General features: G+C 43.7%; 1 long non-coding RNA gene across 1 annotated transcript; it reads left to right on the plus strand.

Annotated features, from left to right (window-relative positions):
• The first annotated feature begins 298 nt into the window (after positions 1 to 298).
• LOC127573883 (uncharacterized) lies at positions 299 to 11,644 on the plus strand. The gene is made up of 3 exons (XR_007956834.1): positions 299 to 448; positions 4,182 to 4,312; positions 11,206 to 11,644. It is a non-coding gene; the product is annotated as an uncharacterized LOC127573883 (long non-coding RNA).
• The last annotated feature ends 1,571 nt before the right edge of the window (positions 11,645 to 13,215 follow it).

Consider the following 13,215-nt stretch of genomic DNA (forward strand, 5'->3'; position numbering starts at 1 on the left):
GCCTCCTCCACAGAAAAAAAAGTGGACGTAGTATCACAGTTATTTAAGATATTGGAATAAGTTGAACCAACTTTATTGGAGTAAATTGAACTAACTTCAACAGACATTACTTTTCTAATGCAAAGGCCTGGGCTGTAGACGAATTATTCAACCTGTAGTCTCTTCACGGCAGACGTTTAGAGAACTACAATCTCCGGTTGAAAAAAAATCCAGTCTCGGCGCCTGCGCAGGGAGCACCAAGCGCAGCCTAACATGCGGTGAGCCGGACGGATGATTGACGTAAATCCAATCCAACCAACAGAAGACATTCTGAGCAGCGCCCTATCGGCGAGCAGCGAACCGTTTCAGGGTAGGTTGAGCTGTGAAGTGGGAATAAAGGGCAGTGAGGCGGAACCGCGAGTGGAGAGCGCAGAAGTCGGGGAGCTGATACGTGGAGAGATTTGTACTGGTAAGGTCGACGATTAGCCAGCAGTTCGACACTCATTAGAGACGTATTGCACTAATGTTATCAGATGCATGTTCGAACTTTTATGTCAACATTACTTCCCCGATTTGCTCTGGAATAAGCAGGTTTATAAATGTTGATTTTTATGATGGTGCGTTCCACAGGATTGGGGGAAAGACGCAGATTTGTTGACCGACTGTAATATTTCTCCTGTCCTTTTCTTCGACGGTGCAGCGTCTGGCATGTAACCAGAATCTAATTCAATGCTGCAACAGCTGTTTGCAAATTTGTCCGTCTAAAATTATCACTATAATGGAATAAAACTTGCAAAGTTATTAATGTCCATCCCAGGTGAAGTGATTTTGCAACTTGAGGCTAAATTGGAAGCAGGGAAAGGAGTGACGCCAGGGAAAATGAAGAGATCTATTCTCATTCTTGGATGAAGAAGAACGTGATGAGAAGCAGTGAATTCATTCTGGTCGATTTCAGGGAGGTAGCTTTGCTGTAGACGAGGGATGCAGAAAGTGGGTGCATTCTTTCTGTGGGCACTAGCCTGGGGAAGGTGTTCCAGCTCCTGTGAGGAGGAGCTTTTCACAGACTGGGTAAATAGGGTGAGTCCAACTCAAGTTCTTGTCCTGTGGCCACTCCTTATTTCTTAAGCTAAGTTTGTCAACACCAGCCTGCTCCTGAATCAGGAGTTCCCTGATACTGTCCCTCACTGGAAGGGTTTCAGAGAAATTCAGGGATGGGTGCAGTTTCTGGGATTTGGCTCTCTGTCAAATTCAACCCCTCGCTGGTCGGTTATCTGGTATCTCGGATCCTTTCAGAGACTCCTACTGGGATTGCCGAGCATGCGTTGGGTTTCTTCATCAAACCTCCACCCTGACTTGTCTTTCTCGTCTCGCACCACCCCCTGCCCAGCCGTCCAAAACAACCACCACTCCTCCCTCCTCCAATGGCACGCTCCTCACTTTCTCACCCTCCCTCTTCCAAATGAGCGCCCCTTGCTCTCTCCCTCACTCCTCCTCTGACCACTGGTCCCTCCTTCCTCCCCCAGCCGCTCACCCCTCGCCCCTCCCTACAGCATCAACAATTACCCCTCTGCTGGAGACCACACTGGGAAGATCGTCTCTCACTGTGATGAACCTCAAGCCCCGGAGCCGAGTCCAGTGAGACACTGTTGGTGGGGTTGAGTTGGAAGAAAGGAGAATATGGACCCGTAGAGTGCTCCTCACTCCCAAAGTGTTTTACAGCCAATGGGCTGCTCTCTATGCATTGGTATTGCTGTTGTACTGGATGTGTAACACCCAGTTGGGGCATACAAACAACAGTAAGTGCCCACAAACAACGACATGGCAGCTAGGCAGTCTTTTAGGGCTGTTGTTTGAGAGACATATATTACTGATAACACTGTATGACATGAAAGGAGAGCATTTCACCCATCAAGACTATATCAACTTTCAGAATGATCCCATTCCCCCCACATTTTCCAGTAACCTATTCCCTGTTTTTCATGCCCATCAACCCTCTCAGATTCTACCACTCACCTACACTTTAGGAACGACTGACAATGGCCGATTAACCTACCAACTCACACGTCTTTGGGATGTGGGAAGAAACTAGAGCACTCAGGAAACCCACACCTTCACAAGGAGAACCTGCTAACTCCATACAGACAGCAGCCGAGGTCGAGAGATGCCAGAGGAAACTCTAGGCTGCTCCTCCGGATGTATTCCCCGGAACCTGGTGTGATCCTTGCCCATTTGCCTGTCTCTGTGCATCTTGCTATCGCAGCATTGTTTTGACAGACTGTCAAGCTTCTATTCATGTTAAAACCCCATTGCCTTGTTTTATGTGGCAGTCCAGCTGTGCTAAAACAGGCTAAATTCGAAGCTGTTATCAGCTCAAAACTGGGTATCTATGAAATATTCTGCTCTATCACAACAATTGAATGGGTTTTGACCAAATTCTATAAAGGAATGGTCTGGCATAGCCATCACTGCCAAGGAACAGCCCTATCCCAATGAGGTGTGCAGCAGCAGGGAAATTCATCTCGGTGGTGACTGAGCTGCTGAATCACATGCAGGCTGGCCAGTGAAAGAAGTGTGGAACTCAGATAGCTAACCACTTCATCTGGTCCTCCTAACTCTACATTATTCGCTGTGAAGAAACAGTTGATGACAATGAAAGCCTTGCGTCACTGACAGTCTGCTGTCCCTGGGTTCAAACTGGCCCTGCTTGAGCCAAGCTGTTGCAGTACTGGAATATGCTTGACATAGTGGAACTGTTTCCCCCATTTGTCTTGCTCATGGAAAGCAGGGGAGAAAACAATCCTGCTACTTTTCTGTTTCATTCGGCTCAAGTGATCCACCCAATGGAAGGTGAGGTCAACAGCGCTGTAAAGCAGCAGACACTCAGAATAACTCACTTCCTCCCTGGGCTTGGGTTCTGCCAGAACCACTTGGGTCAAATGTGGATTTGAGTAGGATCCCAGTAATGAGGTGAGAGGGACAAGCAGGGTGGAGGTTTGATGAAGGAATGCATGCTCAGCAGTGAGGTGAGAGGGACTGCCTTGGGGAACAAGGCACGGTAGGTGGTGGTATGTTTTCACTTATAGGGAAAGTCTCAAACAAAGGGATATAGTTTCATGATGAGGAGCTGGTCATAGGCACATAGAAATTTATTCTCAGTGAATCTTTGAATTTTTTACCCCAACAAGTTGTCCAGGCTAGCTCATTAGAAGTACTTAAAGTGGAGGTAGCTAATTTTTGAAAAATTGAGGGCAATGAGGAACTGGCACAGAAGAGGGGATGAGGCCTAGTGTAAGTCAAGTGGCAGGCTTGAGGGGCCGAGTGGCCTACTCCTGCTCCTTGTATTCTTGACATCAGGGCAACATTTGACCAAGTGTCACGTTGAGTAGTCCTGGTGAAACTGCTCAACGGGCATTAAGGAGAAAACACTCCAGTGGTTGGAGTCAGACATCAAACAAAAAGATGGTTGTGGTTGTTGCAGGTCAATCATCCCAGCCCCAGGACATCACTACAGGAGTTCCTTGGGATCTGGTCCTTGACCTAATGACCTTCAGCTGCTTCATCAGTGATATTCCTTTCATGATAAGTTGACCACGTAATGTGCAATTCTGTTTGCAACTTCTCAGATAATGTAGCAGTTTGTGTCCAAGTGTAACATGGTAAGATAGTGTTCAAACAAAGGCTGTTGAATGGCAAGCAAGGTGACAATCTCTGACAGGACAGTCTGGCACCTCGGTCTGTCATTTCATGGGATTACTTTTATCGGCCTCCAGTTGGACAGTGGGGAAATCAACAGGTGTACAGGAATGCTCCCACTGCAGAGTCACCTCCCAAGTCACACCAACTTGGCTTCTGTGTGGGATGGGATAGGTTTGTATCTCAATATTCACAGGTGGGGCCTCTCCAGAGACTGTATCAGTTCAAGATAGCTGCACATCACTTCAGATGGCTCCTGGACTTGCTATCAGTGCTCTCATGGATAGAGTGTGTCAAGCACATCATTAGGTTACTTCTTTTCTCTATGTAATCTTAAAATAAAGCAGAAAATCCACTTCCTTGCACTATTATTTTCATTCCTCTTATCCCTCTTCCTGAGTTATGTCCAACTTTAGTTCCTGTTGTTTCAGTGTTTGCCACTTCTTTCAGGATCTTTTCTTTTTGGGGAAAGCTTTCTAAATATCAAACTTGTTTTATTTTTGTTGCAGTAAACGGCAAAAGATGCCAGACAAACCGAGCAACAGTGAGAAGCAGGACATGTCAGAGGTGAAGAGGTTCAACAGGGGCAGCTTAAAGAAGACAGAAGTCCGAGTAAAGAATCCACTGCCAACACAAGAGGGTGCGTACAATGTGCACTGGACCACCTTGCTATTGCTTTCCCAAAGTGTGTGTGTGTCAAATAAAGTCAGCAAATGCTGGGAATCACAGCAGATCATCAACCTGCTGAGGATCCTGGCTGTTTTTATTTCAGATTTCCAGCACCTGTGCTGATTTGCTTTCATTCTCATAAATTGCAGTGTCCTAGGATCCGTACTGGAGAGGGTTTGTCAGGCAGTTGAAGGGTCATGGTCTTGTTGCTCAGGGGCGGAGCTTTTCAGCAAGGGATTGGGTAGAGAGGACGCAGTACTGCTCAGATCACCCACTGCTTGCAAATCAGAAGAGACTGGAACAAGGGGATGTGGGAGTGGAGAGGTACATTCGGTGTTGGCTGCATTGGCCACTAATGTAGCCACAGAACCTGCAGGAAATGGTCAGTCAACTCTCCTGTGGCTGAGGGGATGGGTGAGTAGTTATCAGCCACAGGCTTGTATTGCTAGCCCCAGGTGTATGCTTCCCTATCCTGGAAGAGAGTGGGTCCTGTGTCTGTGACTGGGTTGCATGATGACTAATGTGCCTGCCATAGTTGAATAGCTGGCAGTGGGTATGTGTGGTGTTTGAGAGGACTGGATATTATTAAATGTGTGTTGTATATATGAACAACAGGTCAGAGAGCACACAAATAAGTCATTCAGTATCACATCTGTGCCAGCCACTGTATCTATCTACACTAATCCCATTTATCTGCATTAAGTTCATACCCTTCTATGCTTTGCCTATTTAAGTGCCTATCTGAATGTCTCTTAATGACTGTATCTGATTTCACCAACTCCTCTGGAGCACATTCCAGAGATTGACCACCTATTTGGAGAACTTTCCCCTCAGATCTCCTTTAAAACTCGCCTTAAATGTTTGTCCTCTTGTTTTGACACCCCCATCATGGGTAAAAGATTCTTAATATTTACCCTATCTAACCCCTCATAATTTTATATACTTCCATCAGGTTGCCTCTCTGCCTTCTCTGTTCCAGGGAAAACAAGCTAAGCCTCATCAATCTCTCCTCATAACTAAAGTCCTCCAATTGGGGCAATATACTCGTAAATCTCCTCTGTGGTAGGGGTTATGATTTGATAAAGGTTATTGGGTGAATGTAGCAGTGTGTGGGGTTAGTTTTGCACTGGGTGTGACTACCTACAAGCAGTGCATCCATGTTCTTAGTCCTTCACCCCAGGTTCACATGTGACCACCTCTCACTGAAGATTGACCACCCACCTGTGTGACTTTCCAGAATCCTGCAGATGGAGAACCTGCCTCCTTGCCACCATCATACTTATAAGGCACTCAGAATTCCATCAATATTGGGAGTGCATGTCATCTGAGCTGCTTCACAAACCTCTCCAAGTCACAGAGCACAGAACCAGGCCCTTCAGCCCACCATAGCATGTTGGATATCACATACCTATCTGTACAAACCCTATTTGCCAGCACTTGCCATAGCCCTCTATGCCTTGGGATTTTAAATGCCCATATAAATACTACTAAAGTGTTGTAAGCATTTGCTTCCACTATTGCCTTGAGCAGTGTGTTCCACCCGCTGGATGGAACAAGTTCTTCAAGTGTGTAAAAATTGCCACCAATTACAGGAAATAAGCCGCTTCTGCTCCTCTATGGCTTCAGTACAATCAGTTAAAGCCGTGCACAAATCAAACCCCATAAACATTCGGAGACACAATAAGTAGTGCACTCGCTGTGGACATCATGATAGTGTGGCTGCATGAATCTTTTGGGCACCCTGCACTGGAACAAGCAAGTTAAGTGAATTAACACAAGATAATAGAAGCAGGAGTAGGCCACCATGCCAACCAACCCTGCCTTGCCATTCAATATGATCATGGCTGAATTGCCCTAGGCCTCAATTCTTCTGTGCCTGTTCCCCATGGCCCTAAATCTCTGATCATTCAAAAATATATCTGTATCCTCTTTAAAAACCACCCAGCAATCCAGCCTTCACAACCCTCTGGGGTAGAGAATTCCTGAGATTTTCCATCGTTGGCCATTCTAGTGCCGCTGTCTGATTTAGTGTGTGCATGATATCCTTTGCCATCTTCAGCTGCAGTGGAAATGCTTATCTGCAGGAAGGTGTTGTCTTGCATTGAATCTCAACTAACTCTTGGGTTTGGAGGTATTTTTCTTGGCCTTGCAGCTGCGTTGTGTCTTGTGCACTACACTTCTCCAAAAACAACATCAAAGGCAATTACATAAGTACATGAAAAGGAAAGAAATTGAGGCAAGATGTGGAGAAAGGGTGGCTTTGTTTTATCAAAGAACCAGCAGCAAAGGCCATGGAACTGAATTATCTTCAACAGTGCAAGATTCTATGATTGTAAACATCAGTGAAGTCAAATCCATTGAAACATTTTGCATTTAGAACTGCAATAGTTTATTGTTTTAGGTTGGTGGTTAAATTGATTTGCTCTGTGGTGTTACATCACTATTAGATCTTTCACTCGGGCATTGATTAATCATGAACATTGTAAGACCTACACCTGAAAGCAGTTGCCAAAGATGAGTTTTTCCTATTGAAAACCACACAAGCACTTAAGGTTAATAGAGTTGTGACTTTACCCAGGGGAATGACCAAATGGATGACAGTAGAATTAATGAAAATCTGTGATCTGAAAATGTAACTGCAATTCCCCAATCTTGAAAACTTCATCGACCTCCTCTTTAAATCTCTCCAGTGATCCAGCTCCCACAACCTTCTAGGGCAGAGAATTCCAGAGATTTACTACCCTCTGCAAGAAGTTTCTATGCACCTCAGTTTTGAATGACTGCTCTCTAATATTGTAAATATGTTCCCTTGTTCGAGACTCTTCCACTAGTGGAAACATCTCAACATCTACCCTGTCAAACCCTCTTTGGATCCTGTCTTTCTATAAGATTCACCGCGCTCCCCCCCCCTCCCCCAATTCTTCAAAACTGCAAAGAATACAGACTCAACCTCTCTAGCTGCTTGTGATAGGACAGATTTCTCATCCCTAGAATTAGTCTGGTGAATCTCTTTTGAACTGCCTCTCATGCTAGTATGTCCTTTCTTAAATAATGGGACCAAAACTGTGCATGATGTTCCAGGTGTGGTCTCACCAGTTCCCTGTGCCATTGTAGCAATGCTTCCCTCCTTCTAACTCCAATCCTATTGCAATAAATGCAAATACACAATCACCTTCCCAACCATTTGGTGCACCTGCTTGTTAACTCTTTGTGATTCATGTATGTGAACACCTAGATCTCTCTGTACTTCACTTGCTTCTATTTTCCCTCTATTTAGATAACAATCTGACTTTAGATTCTTCTTGCCAAAGTATCTGACCTCACACTTTCTCGCTTCAAACTCCATTTGCTAAGTTTTCATCCACTCACTCAACCCATCTATATTCTGTTGCAGAGTCCAAAGTTCTTCACTACAACATGCCCTCCCATCTATTTTAGTGTCAACAGTAAATTTGATAGCTTGTCCTCTGGCCTCCTCTATGTGATTTAATGTTGATAGTAAATGATCAACAGCCAAATTCTCATCTGAGGGACACTCCACCTGTTGCATCCTTCAAGTCTGAAAAAGGCCCATTTAGTCTGACTCTGTTTTGTATGCAATACCTGGTCTTCAATCCATGCTAACACGCACCTCCCCAAACCCCATACCATGAGCCCTTATCTTGTGCACCATCCTTTTATGTGGCACCTCGTCAACTGCCTTCTGGAAAATCAAATAATCTTTAAGTTATCCTCTATTGACTCTGCCTGTCCCATCCCTTGAAGAACTCTAGCAAGTTTAGTCAAACAGGGTTTATTATGTTGACTTGGTTTGATTATATTAAGCTTTCCAATTGACGGAGCCTTACTTGATTGAGGACTTTAACATCTTCCGAACAACAGATGTTAAACTAGCAGGCCTACAGTTTCCTGCATTTTGTCTCTCTCCCTTCTTGAAAAGAGCCACATTTGTGGTTTTTCTTAGTTGTGGGAGTGTGCCCAAGTGACTTATGAAAACCTTCAACCAATGATCTCTGCAGACACTTTAAATCCTTGGGTGCAAACCTCTGGGTCCTAGTGAATTATCTGCCTTTAGTTCCATTAGCTTTTCCAATACCTTGTAACAATCCCTATCTTGAGAGACATGTTCTTCTCTGTTTATTATCTTTGGAATATTGCAACATCCTCCATCACAAAATATTGATTTAACTTATCTGCCATTTCCTTATTTCCCAATATTCCCTAGTCTCACTCTCCAGGGGTCCTATACTTACCTTAGCTATCCCCTTCCTTTTCGTTTATCCTTAGAAGCTCTTAATGTTTGCTTTGATATTAATTGCCAACTTTTGATCATAGTCAGTTTTCTCCATCCCCCTTAGCTTTTTAGGCTCATGATGCTGGTTCCTGTAAAATTCCCAGTCCTCTCATCTACCTCTAGCCCTTGACACTTTGTAAGCTCTAGTTTTAGGTTTAGTATTTTTTTTCTTGACCTCCTTTGTTAAACACAGATGGCTCATCTTTTTCAGGGAATCCCTCTTTCTAATTGGGATAAAGTTCTGCTGAGCATTATGAACTAGCTGCTTAAATATCTATCAGAGCTCATCCACTGATCTATCCCTGAGTGTATTTAGCCCATCCACTCCAAACAACTCTACCTTCTTATTTAAATTGAAGCCAAAGCTGTTGAATTATGGACACATTAGTTTAAATTTCTGAGATTGCTCTAACTTGGATTGTAATATTTCAAGAAGTAAGGGAGTCAGAAACTAAGTAGCTTCACAGCTTTCACTAACTAACCTTGAATGGATATAACTGGATCTCTCAAAATATAGCAATGCCTGAACACTTAGTTCATCAAAGTGACCATGGAACTAATCAGAGTTGGCATAGACTTATCATGATTTAGGACATATCATAATTTAATTGGAAATTTTGTCATAGCAATGATGTATAATGCAGGGTTGGATGGCCATTGCTCATGTGGGATCTGGAATGAACTTGCTAAGATGCCACATGAGATCAGAACAAAAATGAATTGGAAGGTGGGTTGGTAATTTAGTTGGGAGTTTGGGGTATGAATGAAAAGGAACTCTTTCCAAATAGTGAGTTGGTGGGGAGAGGGTCATATTGATTTGCGTTCCCGAGGGTTAATAGCACTGCTTCAACTTTCCATCAAGTACACTGAGGTGGTAAAAGAGTAAAGAGTTACATGTCTAAAACTTCAGATGTCACTATGTTCACATAAATTGTGTGAATGGGATGAGGAAATTTTATAAAGGGACATGAACATACTCCATGTGCTAAACTGTAGTGTGTGGAATTCTGTGTGCTAAAGTGTGAAGTCATCCACCTGAATGTGAGAAAGAGATGGAAATGTTTTCATAACATTGAGACGTGGAGGAAGGAAGGGATTTGGGTGTCTTTGTAAGCTTATTCTTACAGTACAGGTACAAAAAGCAGACAACATCCAGTGGAGCATTGGTGTTCACCTTGAGAGCTGTAGCAGAAAAGTGGAAATGACGCTCTACTTTTATAGAGCTGTAACAAACTGCTCATCCTGAGTTTTCCACTCGGGGATAGATGTACAATAAACTCAGGATTCACAGTTGAAACTGTGACTGCAAAACTATTGCTACCTGGAATCATTACAATGCAAAACTGAAGAATCTGTGGGATCTGCATAAATTACACCGGGGAAGGGAAGAGAATCACATGTAGTCTGCTATTTATGGTGTACTGAGCCATAACGACATTCTAATTATTTCAGCCTTGGGTATTTAGTGCTCTTTAATAGGCTAAAATGCCCATTAAAATATTTGTGGTATACTTTCTGCCTTGTGAAAATTCTGAAACCATATTGGGATTGGCTGATCAGGCAGTTTATTGGCTGCTATAGGTCCCATTGGTTGCTATTAAAGCTCAGTTCAATGTTGGAGAAGGACAGTTCACTCCTTCAGAAGCTGCTCGGTCTGTCTTGATCATGGTAAAGAAAAAAGCAGTTTGAGAAAGTTAAAGAAAAAGGAGAAGCTGGAGGGACCTGGAACAAAGGAGCTGTTAAAATTTGAGGTAGGCCCTCAAATTTGGAATCAAGAGGCACATTTTCATCTCCAAGAACCCTTGGCAGAATATTTGTTAGGTGAAAGTTTCATGAGTTTTGGAAAAATGGCAGATAGTGGAGCTGAGTCCCAGGCATGCCTTGGTAGAAATGAATGTAGAAGCATCCTTGAGGGGCTAAATGGCCTGTTCTAATTGTGTACTTGGGATGATTCCACATTTGCAACAAAAAAACTCTTCAAACAGACCTGATTTAAATTAATCCTGTGGGGGGGTTTCCAAGAAATTTCACAGCGCTTCTTGTTCCAAATTTCCTTCCCACACTCTGATTATTCTCCTAAGGCTTTGGGAAAGCTTGTTCAGCTAGTCTTGCCTGTTTCTCTGTTAATTGCCACCACATTGTCACACTGCAACAGAGGCAACCAGCTGTTAAAGTTCTGGATACCAGCCATACATTTACAAGGAACTCTGCATCAAATTGAATCTGGAATAAAATCAAAAGTCCAAGTATATCATTTTAACCAGTACACTCTTGTATTTCAGAATGAGTTGGATGTGGGATCATGATTGTTTATCCAGTTGATAAATAACCTTGGAAACCAAGACTTCTTCAAAACTAATGCAAGGCAAAAGTTAGATTTTTTTTCCCCCATTGGTCAATACAGCAGAGGGCTGGACTAGTGCCTAGTTGATTGGTGTGTAGATTATAGCCCCTTCAGGGACTTGGGTATTGCCTATTGCCAAGAGGCAATAGATCCACCCCTTTAGCAATTGGTGATGTTGATCTTTTAGAAAAGATTTGGCTGTTCAACTGGATTCTTGTTATTGCAGTGATTGAGCAAGAGAAGAAGGAAGCGACAAAGGCAGCCTCCTGATAGCAGCAGCAAACCAGCTTCTTCGTCCATATGCATTCCACAACGCCAACCAGTTTGCTTTATACACAAGCCCAGCATATCCATAATCAGAGCACTGTGCCTTGAGGACCCTCGCCTTTCAATATTCAAGGCACTTTCCACTTGTATTTGGTGATTATATTTCGTTGTTGTTTATTTGTTTTGCTTTTGCCACAGCTTTAAGCGCAGAAAAGTGGAGGTAATGGAGGCCAGGGTGAGGATGGCAGATACTGGGTTATTGCATGGCAGACCCCAGCTGGGTTTAGACAATGTAATGGTGGTTTGTACCTGTTCTTTTTATTTCTGTCTTCCAATTTAAAAAAAACTTCACTCAGTGTTTAATATGAAAATGAAATAAAATGTACATTTGAAATAAACTGATCTCATTTTGTCTTTGGTATCAAGTTGGAATTTGTTTTTTGGTTGGTGAATACAGTTTCTGGAGTAATGCCAAGGGAGTGCTGTTCGAAACAGAAAAACCTACAGCACAATTCAGGCCCTTCAGCCCACAAAGCTGTGCCAAACATGTCCCTACCCTAGAAATTTCTAGGCTTACCCATAGCCCTCTACTTTTCTCATCTTCATGTACCTATCCAACAGTCTCTTAAAAGACCCTATCGTATCTGCCTCCACCACAGTTGCCAGCAGCCCATCCACACACTTACCACTCTCTGAGTAAAAAAAAAACTTACCCCTGACATCTCCTCTGTACCTACTCCCCAGCACCTTAAACCTATGTCCTCTTGTGGCCACCATCTCAGCCCTGGGGAAAAGCGTCTGACTATCCACGTGATCAATGCTTCTCATCATCTTATATACCACTATCAGGTCCCTCCTCATCCTCTGTCGCTCCAAGGAGAAAAGGCCGAGTTCCCTCAACCTGCTTTCATACGGCATGTTCCACATTCCAGGCAGCATTCTTGTAAGTCTCCTCTGCACCCTTTCTATGGCTTCCACATCCTTCCTGTAGTGAGGTGACCAGAACTGAGCACAGTACTCCAAGTGGGGTCTGGCCAGGGTCCTATATAGCTGCAACAATACCTCCCAGCTCCTAAATTCAATTCCACAATTGATGAAGGACAATACACCATATGCCTTCTTAACCACAGAGTCAACCTGCACAGTCGCTTTGAGCATCCTATGGACTCGGACCCCAAGATCCCTCTGATCCTCCACACTGCCAAGAGTCCTACCATTAATACTATATTCTGCCATCATATTTGACCTACCAAAATGAACCACTTCACACTTATCTGGGTTGAACTGCATCTGCCACTTCTCAGCCCAACTTTGCATCCTATCTATGTTCCGCTGTAGCCTCTGACAGCCCTCTATACTATCCACAACACATCCAACCTTCATGTCATCCTCAAACTTACTAATCCAACCCTCCACTTTCTCATCCAGGTCAGTTATAAAAATCACAAAGAGTAAGGGTCCCAGAACAGATCCCTGAGGCACACCACTGGTCACCAACCTCCACACAGAATATGACCCTTCAACAACCACTCTTTGCCTTCTGTGGGCCAGCCAGTTCTGGATCCACATTGCAATGCAGTTCTCAGAGGTGAGATGTCTAAACTGGGACTCTGTCTGCACTCCAGCTCGATAGAAGGGTTACATTGCACCACTGGTTTTCCCATCTAGAATAATATTATTCCACAGTCAGCCTTGCTAAAATGGGACATGGTTTATGGAGTGTGCCGTATGCAAAATAACTTTGTACGTGAGATAGTTATACCCAGTCATTCATTGACTGAGAAGTATTACAGGTGCTTTCTGCTATGAAAGCAGATATCTAAACAAGCTCTTTTCCCTTGCTGGGGTGTATGGAGATGATCATGAGCCTTGCCTAATTTAAGTGAGCAAGCTGTTGGGGGATCCAAAATCTTCCATGACTGGAGGAAATGGCTATGGTGAAAGGAGGGCTCTCACAAAACTTGTCAAA

The sequence above is a fragment of the Pristis pectinata genome, chromosome 8 (assembly GCF_009764475.1).
Source record: "Pristis pectinata isolate sPriPec2 chromosome 8, sPriPec2.1.pri, whole genome shotgun sequence".
NCBI lineage: Eukaryota > Metazoa > Chordata > Chondrichthyes > Rhinopristiformes > Pristidae > Pristis > Pristis pectinata.